Here is a 9,826-nt window from a genome sequence, read left to right on the forward strand (position 1 = left end):
CGACCTCAACAAAAAGGTTGATGTAATAAGAATTTTCTTCGCACGATAGCGAAAATTCTTCAGAGATTTGCGGGTGCTGCTTCGCAAGATACGCCAGTAGCTACAGCTTGGTGAGCCCCAATAAAGGAGTTGCGAAAATATAGAGCAACTGAGTTCAGAGGGTTAAAAGGTATCGATCCCTCCTCAACCCAAATCTAGCTAGAATCAACTGAATAGGTCTTACAACAGTTAGAATATTCACAGTTAGCAGCACTCGCCTGAATGGCATCTACCACAGTTGCTACAGACCTGAATCTCCATCGATACAACTAGTGCCTTAGTTCTTAGAGGCCCAACAAACCTCGCCCATTTCTTAGGGTGTGAACAGAACTAGAGGGACCCGACTCCCTCTTAACCTTACTTTGACTTCCCTTCCAGTCTCTCCTCTCGCACTCAATATGCTCCATTTCTTCCACTATCTTTACCTTGTCAACCAAGGCCGCAAACACCCGCTCCCTCTGAGGATCTGTAAAAACTCTCAGGTCATACCTCAGTCCCTCCTCAAACTGAATACTCTTCTCATAATCATTCAGAACTACACCGTGGGCATACCTGCTCAACATCAAAAACTCAACCTCATACTTGATCATAGACCTCTCACCCTAAACTAAGCTCATAAACTTGCGTCTATAAGCCACCACATAACTCGTCACCACATACTTACTCTAGAAATCTCTCTTGAAGAAATCCCATGAAACCTTTTCTGGCTAGGCGCCCTGCTCAACTGTTTAACCACCATTGGTAGGCCTTATCCTGGAGCAAAGATACAACACCCCTCAGTGTCTGTGCATGAGTGCAGTCAATGTCATTCATAATAAGCTTGTTGGCTTCCAATAGTACTCGACCACAGTAGAGGCAACTCCAGTAACACCCCTAAAAAACTTAACACCGTTTGACTGGAATCGTTCTGTAACTGACCCTCGACCTCTAGATCCAAAATGGGTCCTAGTGACCCACTCCAATACATGCAGCATAGTTTGGGACAATACACCATCCCTGACTGTCGAAACCTGAAACCCAGTCTCAATTGTAGGAGTACCAATGGTCTCTCTAGTCTTTAGATTGGGCATACTACCTACAGAATATGACTTTGCTTGAGCTCCTCCTAAACGTCCACAACACCAACGGGAACCACGTCCACATTTACCATGTGAACTCATTATAACCACTTATCTACAATGCAGAAGTTCATAGATCAGTTCAAAATTCTCATTAGGTATCTCATTTTACAGTTCAGATCACAGTCTCCAACTAAAACCACAAGTTCAATCATTATAGTATTTTTTTTCTAACTAAATAGTATAACTAAAGGAGAAGAACTTACAAGTTTGGTACAGGAGACTTGGTTTTTTATAAAATCAATTTTCAGAGTTATTTGAATAAATTTTTACATCAAAACACATTTTAATAAAAATTAAAACCCAGAAACACAGCCCGAGTTTTGTAAACCTGGCTCTAATAGCACTAAATATAACACCCCATACCCAGCCTAGACGTTAAGACCGAGTTAAGAGAGCTACATCAAAATGTTTAAGAAAAATCAAACCTTAACTATTAAAATTAATTAATCAAAAACATTTAAACAATTAAGTCATTAAGGTAATTCAAAATTAGCCACTATAATCCAAAAAGAAACATGTTATAGGGTTACCTGAAAATCAGTCAACAAATTGAATGAGTATAACTCAATATGTAACCAACATACATAATCAAATCATAAGTATGTATAAAATGTATAAGTCTTTATTTTATCTTTATTCAGACATTTATCAGGTTCAAATACTAAGTCAGAACAGATGATATTTGTTACAGTTACAGAACAGATTAGATACAGATGTAGTTTCCCACCCCTATCCGCTATACAGAATCAGATACGAATTTTTTGCTCAACCACTCAATTCACCAAATCATTAAACTGAAATCACTTCCTTCTTTATATCATTCCCACCCAATGCAGATACAGATTATAGATGTCAGATATTAAAAATGTACATACAGTTATCCAAATACAATTCATAATCAGATAATACAGATTATTCAACAGTTATCACATCAATGATACATACAAATAATCGATTCTTCAACCTCAGAAAATTGGTTATCAAATTATACAATCTAATTTAGGTTATACAATCCCTAGGAAGGCCTACATTAGATGAGAGCGACGCTTACAACCCTAGAGAAAATTTCAGTACTTTGGCCCACATGGCTGTGTGGATTCACATGGTCTATGTGTTAGGCTTGTGTGGCTCACACGACCTAACACATGCTCGTATAACCCTCTTAATACTATACATAACCTGGCACCATGTGGCTCAAAGTAGAGTTACACAGTTTGTCACACAACCAAGCAAATGCCCACGTGACTCAAATCTCAGAATAATTCTAAGACGGTCTGGGCATACACCCGTGTCCCTAGCTCGTGTCACCCTAAATTACAAACAGTGACTTACACGGCCTGACACATGGTCATCAGACATACATAGCCTACCACATAGCCTAGCGCGCGACCGTGTGGCATCGACAGTCATGATTTTCGGTATTCCAAACTTGCAAAAAATTGGGTTTTCATTACATACATGATATAGTTTCAAAAAAATAATGACGCAGAAGAATCCTGAGACCTAAAACTACCATCCAGTAATCAATTAAACAACCTAATTGACAAAAATTGTTTCATCCACACAGAACTAACTATGTTGAAAGCTTTGGCGCAAAACCTTTGAACGAAACTAACACTTACTGACGAATTAACAGCAATTCCTCAAATTAGTGCGTTGGGAATCACTACCTTCGATATCTATGCCTAAAAAGGAAAACCAAGCGATCGCTTAATAGAGAATTCATACAAATTAAGTCAAAACTAGATTTGGTAGAAACGAACAAAAACTATACTACAACTTACATAATAACCCTTTAAAACGCATCGAGCAATGTAGAATTCCCAATTAAAACCAGTAACAGTTTACAGAAATGAGGAAAAAGAAAAAGAATTGAAATTCGAAATAGAAAGAAAGAAGAAAAGAAAAAGAAGAAGATGATAGAAAACCTGCTTTTGAAACAACCAAAAACTAACAGGCTTTTTTAAGTAGCATAAATATATTTCCTTGACGCACGTGTAGAGATCCGAACACAGGACCAAAAAGTAGACAGAAGCTTAACCATCAAACCCGCAGGCTCATTCTTAACATAGATTAACGCAGAATTAAACTTAAGTCGAGGATCCAAGGATAGGATTAAACCAAAATAAACAGAAAAAATTCAATAGGGAGACTCGAACACATAATTAGAACACTTAACCATAGATACAGAGACCTAATAATTGATAGATGTTAACAAACAACAATTCAAAAATTCGGGGCGTTACATCCCAAAAATCAAGTTAGTATAAATATGGTTAGTGCACCAAGAGTGGACACGCCCTGCTTTTAGATAAATGTTGTAGGATTTTTAACTTGTAAACTGATTTGATTCAGTGGTTAGTGTTTACTTGTGCGCTTGAGGTCCTATGTTTGATTCCCTTTAATTAAAAGTTTTTATTATTATTTTTTATCTTAGTTTGATATATATAGCTTATCTTTAATTTTTGTATGATTACCAACAATAATAAGCATGTTGGTTCAATGGATAAGATTTAACATTCCATTTGGTTCTAAGTTCAAATTCTATGGTCCTAAGTTAAATTCTAATAAATATGATTAAGTAACTTTAAATTCTAAGCTAAATTCTAGCCTATATATAGGCATTTGCATTGTACATAAGTTACACAATTTATTATTATTCAACTTTTTTTTTGAGTTAATAAACTATCTTTGCGTTTTCTTTTCAATAATTTCTCTTGATTTTCTTTTAGAAGAGTTTTAACAATCTTTTCAGATTGTGGGGATCATCTTCAAACTTTTTGTTACCAAGTCTTCTTTCTTTTGTCTTCTTTCTTGGAGGAGAAATTAGAGCCGCTTGAAGGGGGTTTTGGATTCTTTGTGTTTCCAAGGCTTCTTAAGACTTCTACATACCATATTCTATCTATCTTCTTTATTTTCTTCCTTATTATTCTAATCATAGATTTTCATAGCCCGTTTTCAGTGAAATCGGAACAATAGTTTTGGGACCACAAATCTGAGTTAGAAAGAAATTTTATTTTAAAAATATTTCATGGTTTTCACTATGATAGGCAAGACGTATAAAATTTTTGATAAGAAAATTTTACCGATTACATGTTTAATTGTAGAAAGGACCAAATTGCATAAAATGCAAAAGTTGAGTTCTAGTAGCTATAAGTATCAAATAGCTAAGGAATTCAAAACTTGAGGTCCTTATATGGTAATTAGGCCATTAAGAAAAGTTAATAGATATTTTTGATGATTCATCCATGGAAAATTAAAAAAAGAAAAGGACTAAATTGGAAATGGAAATAAATAAAAGAGGATAAATTAAATAAATGTTTAATATCACCATTTTATACCATATCTTCCCCAAAAATACATGGAGACATTAGGAAAGAGAAAACAAGTTTTCTTGGCTTAATTGGGTAAGTAATCTTGTCTCGTTTTTAGTATTTTTATATTTTCGAGTTCGAAATAGCTTAATCTATCTATTTTGGGAATTAATTTGTAAATATATCAAAGTATAGAAATTTTTCTGTGGATGTAAATGCTGAAATTTTGAAATTTATGGTAGAAAATGAAAGGTTGTTAATAGATAAACAACTTTTACAAAAAGAATTTTCATGAAATTGTGATTTAGGGGCTAAATTGAATAATTGTAAAACTCATGGAAAAATTTTGATTTTTGTGAAATTCATAGGCTGTTATTAAGATGTGTAAAAATTAGTTTGGCTTGGAATAAGGATTAAATTGCATGAATTTTATTTTTCGAGCCTAGGGACAAAATTGTCATTTATGAAAAGTATAGGGGCAAAATAGTAATTTTTCCTAAGAATTAAATTGAGTTCAATTGAGTATGAAATGGATTAAATTGATGTTAAACTCATTTATGTAGATCCAATAAACTCAAATACAAAGTTAGGTTGAGGAAAAGAAAAAGTGTCGGATTAGTAGATTTCTGTATACGAACAAGTAACGAGGTAAGTTCATGTAATTATATCGTCTTTATTTATATGCTTAAATTGAATGTTGTATGTATGTATTCTGTAAATGCTAATGATGTGAAATTGAATACATGATCGATAAAACTAGATCAATGTTGAGTCCGTATGAATAATGAAATTAGATGGATACATTATTTTCCCGTATTGATTATAGTCCAGCATATGTTGTGGACAAACTATAGCTCAGACGAGCAATCTTGTTATAAGCCCTCTCGAGCATCCTGTTATATAGTTCCTGGGAGTATCCTGATGGTAGTGTTCCTGTATGTGTTTCGCATTACTGCAACTCTTTGTGAGCATCCTGTTACATGATTTGATCGGTTGTGATTTAGCATTTATTGCAGACACAAATGCAGCTCTTTGTGAGCGTCCTGATATAGAATCTTATGAGCTTCCTAACATGGCTCACTTGAACTCTCTGTTATGCTCTCTGAAGTTCCATATTAATAACTTTTTGGAGTTACCTGTTAAGCTCAATGAGCTTCCTTTTCTAAACTCTTAGGAGTTTCTTGATTTAGCCCGGATAAGCTTCCAGTTACATGGCTCATCTGAGCATCCTGACATATGGCTCGAGAGTGTTTACTTGACTAACATGATTGATGAAGTTGTGTTTTAGGCTATTAGCCAAATTACTTGGATGCATTTTTGTATGCTTATCTTTAATAAAAATATATGTACTCAGAAGCTCGTAAAGGTTGGAGAGCGGTCGAAGCATCATCACACTATCCTCAAGCTTGTTTTGGTATAAATAGCAAACTTATTTTGGACATAATGGCATGTATAGTTTAAAGTGCCCAATGGAGACATGCATATGTTTGGTTGTAACTAGTCATTGGAATGGCTAGTGCTATGTGCATTTTGATGTAATTATGTTGTGCCATATCATGTTTGAAGTGTGTTAAAATGGTTGAAAGGTAGAAGATATATAAATCAAATGATGAATGGATTTGAATTAGTATAATTAATAAATTTTGTTCATCAAAACAAGCATGAATTTGGTATGTTTAAAACACTTGAGTATAGATGTTAATATGCCATGTAAAAGATTGGTTTTGGCCTGGTTTATATATACTAAATTAGGTTAAAAGTGTGTCAAAGTGTTGATGTAGGTGCAATGTAAAATGGCTAAGAAATATGGCTTGGAAAATAGTCTTATTTTGTCCACATGAGCAAACACACGGGCGTGTGTCTCAATCGTGTGTGACACACGGCCATGCGCATGGGCGTGTGGTTTGGCTGCGTGTCCCTAGCATCCTTAAAATGTAGAAACAGAATGCTCAGAATTGGTCACACGGGCGTGTGTCTCAGCTGTGTGAGTTTAGTACACGAGCGTGTGACATGACCGTGTGAATCTTGCACCTAATTTTTGAAAATTAAATTATCCACACGGCTGAACACACGGGCGTGTGGATGACCGTATGACCCAAGTCAGAGAGTTACACGGGTAAGGACACGGTCTGAGACACTTCCGTGTACCTCGCATCAAATGCCCACACGACTTGGGATACGGGTGTGTCATTGGCCGTATGAGTCACACAGCCAGGCCACATGGGCATATGTCCCCCGCACTTAAGAAAAATTTTGAGATTTCGCGAAAAAATTTCTGTGATTCCAGTTTAGTCCTGACACGATCTAATATGCATTTTGGGCTTCGAGGACCAATATGAGGGACATTATGATTGATTGTGATTGATTCTCGGAAACGAATAGTAAATGACATAAATTAACTGTAATAGAACTTTAAACTTTGGTAATGCTCAGTAACCCTGTTCCGGTGATGGATACAGGTTAGGGGTGTTACAAGATTTCTTATTCTATTTTAGTTATCTTATTTTTTTTAACTGTTTTATCTAACTTGGATTTGATTGCATTTCAAGCTGTGTCAAAATTCAAGTTTCTTTCCTAACGTCTGGAGCCCTAAGTCAAATTCGCAACATAGACAATCTTTACTATCTGCTTCCGCATTCATCTTCACTCTTTTTTATCATTTGGTATCAGATTAGGGCATTTTAGATGTTCTTTGTGTTCTTAAAAAATTGATTTTTAGCAAACAGCCTCAAAATATATTTTTTTACCTAGACAATTTTTGAAAAAAAATATTTTTCAAGGGGTAAACGTTTTTCAAATTATCTGAAATTTTACATATTGTTTCTTGGCACTATTTTAGAATATAAAAAATATCTCTCACAAAAAAAGTGATCGAAAATGTACATAAAATACAAAAAAAATAAAAAATATTCTATGGGTTGAATTTTGTGTCAAAACTTTTTAGATCAGAGGTTCCAGTTTAAATTTCGTGATTTTTGGAAATCGGGAACACCTCAAAAAAAGTTTGTCAAATTGCTTTTTATTTTTTTAGGTTTAAGCAATTTTCGTTAACTCTTAGCATTAGGTTTTCCTTTATTTTTCCTTTGTTTCAAATAATAAGAGCTGATAAATACAATACTGGGCTCATCAACAATAAAAATTAAGCCTAAAACCTAAAACCAATATGATTTAAACTCGAATTAAAAGCCCGAAACTCGTAATTCCTGTCCAGAAATTTTGCTCGCATAGTCTTCACTAAAATGGTCATAACTTGAGCTTCCAAACTCAAAATCGAGTGATTCAAAGTGCGTTTCGAAGCTAAGAGATAGAACTTCGAATTTCGTGACATCTCAACTAGAAATGTTAGGATCCCATCCAAAAAGTAGTATCAATTCTGCTAATTTCCCAAGCTTGAAAATTGGCAGCTTCGGTGAAATGGAACTTAATAAATTTCACTCCATCCATGCATATATCATTCCTCGTTTCCTCAAAATATTTATCCTCAAATACTGTATTTGATCAAATCTTGGTTTGATTTGCTTGACCTTTAACATTTTTGTTGGACTTTGAGGTAGTGTGAGCCCATCATATCCATGAGTCTGAAATTGGGGCTTGAGAGTCGCATAAGAAAGACCCTGCTGATTCAATAGTAAGGCTTCAGCTTACACTTTCATCTTGGGTTTGAATCCCTATGATTGCAAGCATGAATAATTTTAGCTAATTTTCCAATGAGCCACCCATGTGGGTAATGTTGGGGTCAAATTTGAATTCTCAACAACCAGATTTCTTGATAACAAAAGAGAATTTAGTGGGAGTGGAGAGAGACGTCTCTAAATTTACTCCCCAAAACACTCTAACAAATTCTCTCTCCTACTCCCCTCATTTTTTTGTTTCACGCTTTCACTTCCCTATCTATTCTTCTTTTTCAGGTTTTGCTCTTTGTTATTGCTAAAGTAAAATTTCTTATTTGTTCTTTAAGTTGTTGTAAACCCGAAAATATACAGGGTTCTTCTATATGTTTTTACCATATTTTTTACTGAATTATTGTATTTATCTCAAGTAATTATTATTGAAATAAGTGAATTTTACTTAATTAGTAATTTTAGACATGATTTTGGAAAGTATGTGAAATTATGCTTAATTACATTATTTCCATGCATATTTTGTATTAATTCATGTTAATTTATTAATGTATGTATTTTTCACTATGCAGGAGGTCCATTGGATACATGATTTAAATAAATAAAAGATGATCATGCACAAATTATCCATATGGACAACAAGACCAAGTAATTTTGGGCATGGGGTTGACTACTTGACCCACTAAAGAAGGTGATAAAAGATGGACATGTCTGCTAAGTTATTGGACTGAAAAAACCATCCAACAATGGGAATTAAAAGCCCAATTTCAGAACTTGATATTGGCTGCCCAAAATGTGTTTTGGGATATTTAATTAAAGGTCCCTACAATTTGAAAATAATCAAAATTCAGCCCAACAACTTCCCTATTGAAACCGTCCATTTTATAGCTATTTTTAGCTTGAAATTCGAATTCAAATTGAGAAGACTTTATCATCCCTTTTCCTTGAAGCATGATCGGCCACATGAGAGAGGGGAGGAAGGAAATTTAAACCTATTTTTAGTAAACTCAAACCTTTACCTTTACCTATAAATACCTTGACATTCCTCACTTTTCCATCATCCCTCATTTCTCAACATTCCTCTCTCACTCACCCTAGTTTTCTCCCAATTCTTTTTGCCTTTTTCCCTTGTATAGCCATCCATCCATTCTTCCACCTTTAGGCTTAAAAACTTTGCCAAAAGAACTCCTTACCCGGCTACCTTTTAAACCCTTAGAAAAAGAAGCTTCAATCAAAACGGAAGAGTGTTTCAGTCATGATAAATCCGAACGGCTGCTGAACTGAGCAGAGTTGAGCACATCAGTTAGAATAGATCCGAAAGGCTACTGAACTGAGTCTACTCTTTCCTCTTAATTATCTATTTTAACATGTTTGCTTTGAGTTTTATGTTTTTGACATCAACCATGAAGTTGTAAATCATATTTGTTGGGATAATTATATTAAGTTAAGGAGATTTATTTAATTCATGTTAACATGTTTTGTGTTTCAGTCGATTATGTTTTTAATTAATATCATGATGCATTTCATTCATACATGATTGGATGCACTCAGATTAGCTGAGTGATCCTAACCAAACGATGCCTAGTAGACGCATAATTGAAAAGTACAATGCTTAATTTAGGTCATTAAAATCGATTAAGTAAAGGTTCATCATATCTTTAGTTAGCTCTATTATCTTGCATGGTTTTTATATTTATGTAATTAAAGTGTTGCAAACGCAAATGTCTCTGTA

Source organism: Gossypium hirsutum, chromosome A10, assembly GCF_007990345.1.
Source record: "Gossypium hirsutum isolate 1008001.06 chromosome A10, Gossypium_hirsutum_v2.1, whole genome shotgun sequence".
In the NCBI taxonomy this organism is placed as follows: Eukaryota; Viridiplantae; Streptophyta; class Magnoliopsida; order Malvales; family Malvaceae; genus Gossypium; species Gossypium hirsutum.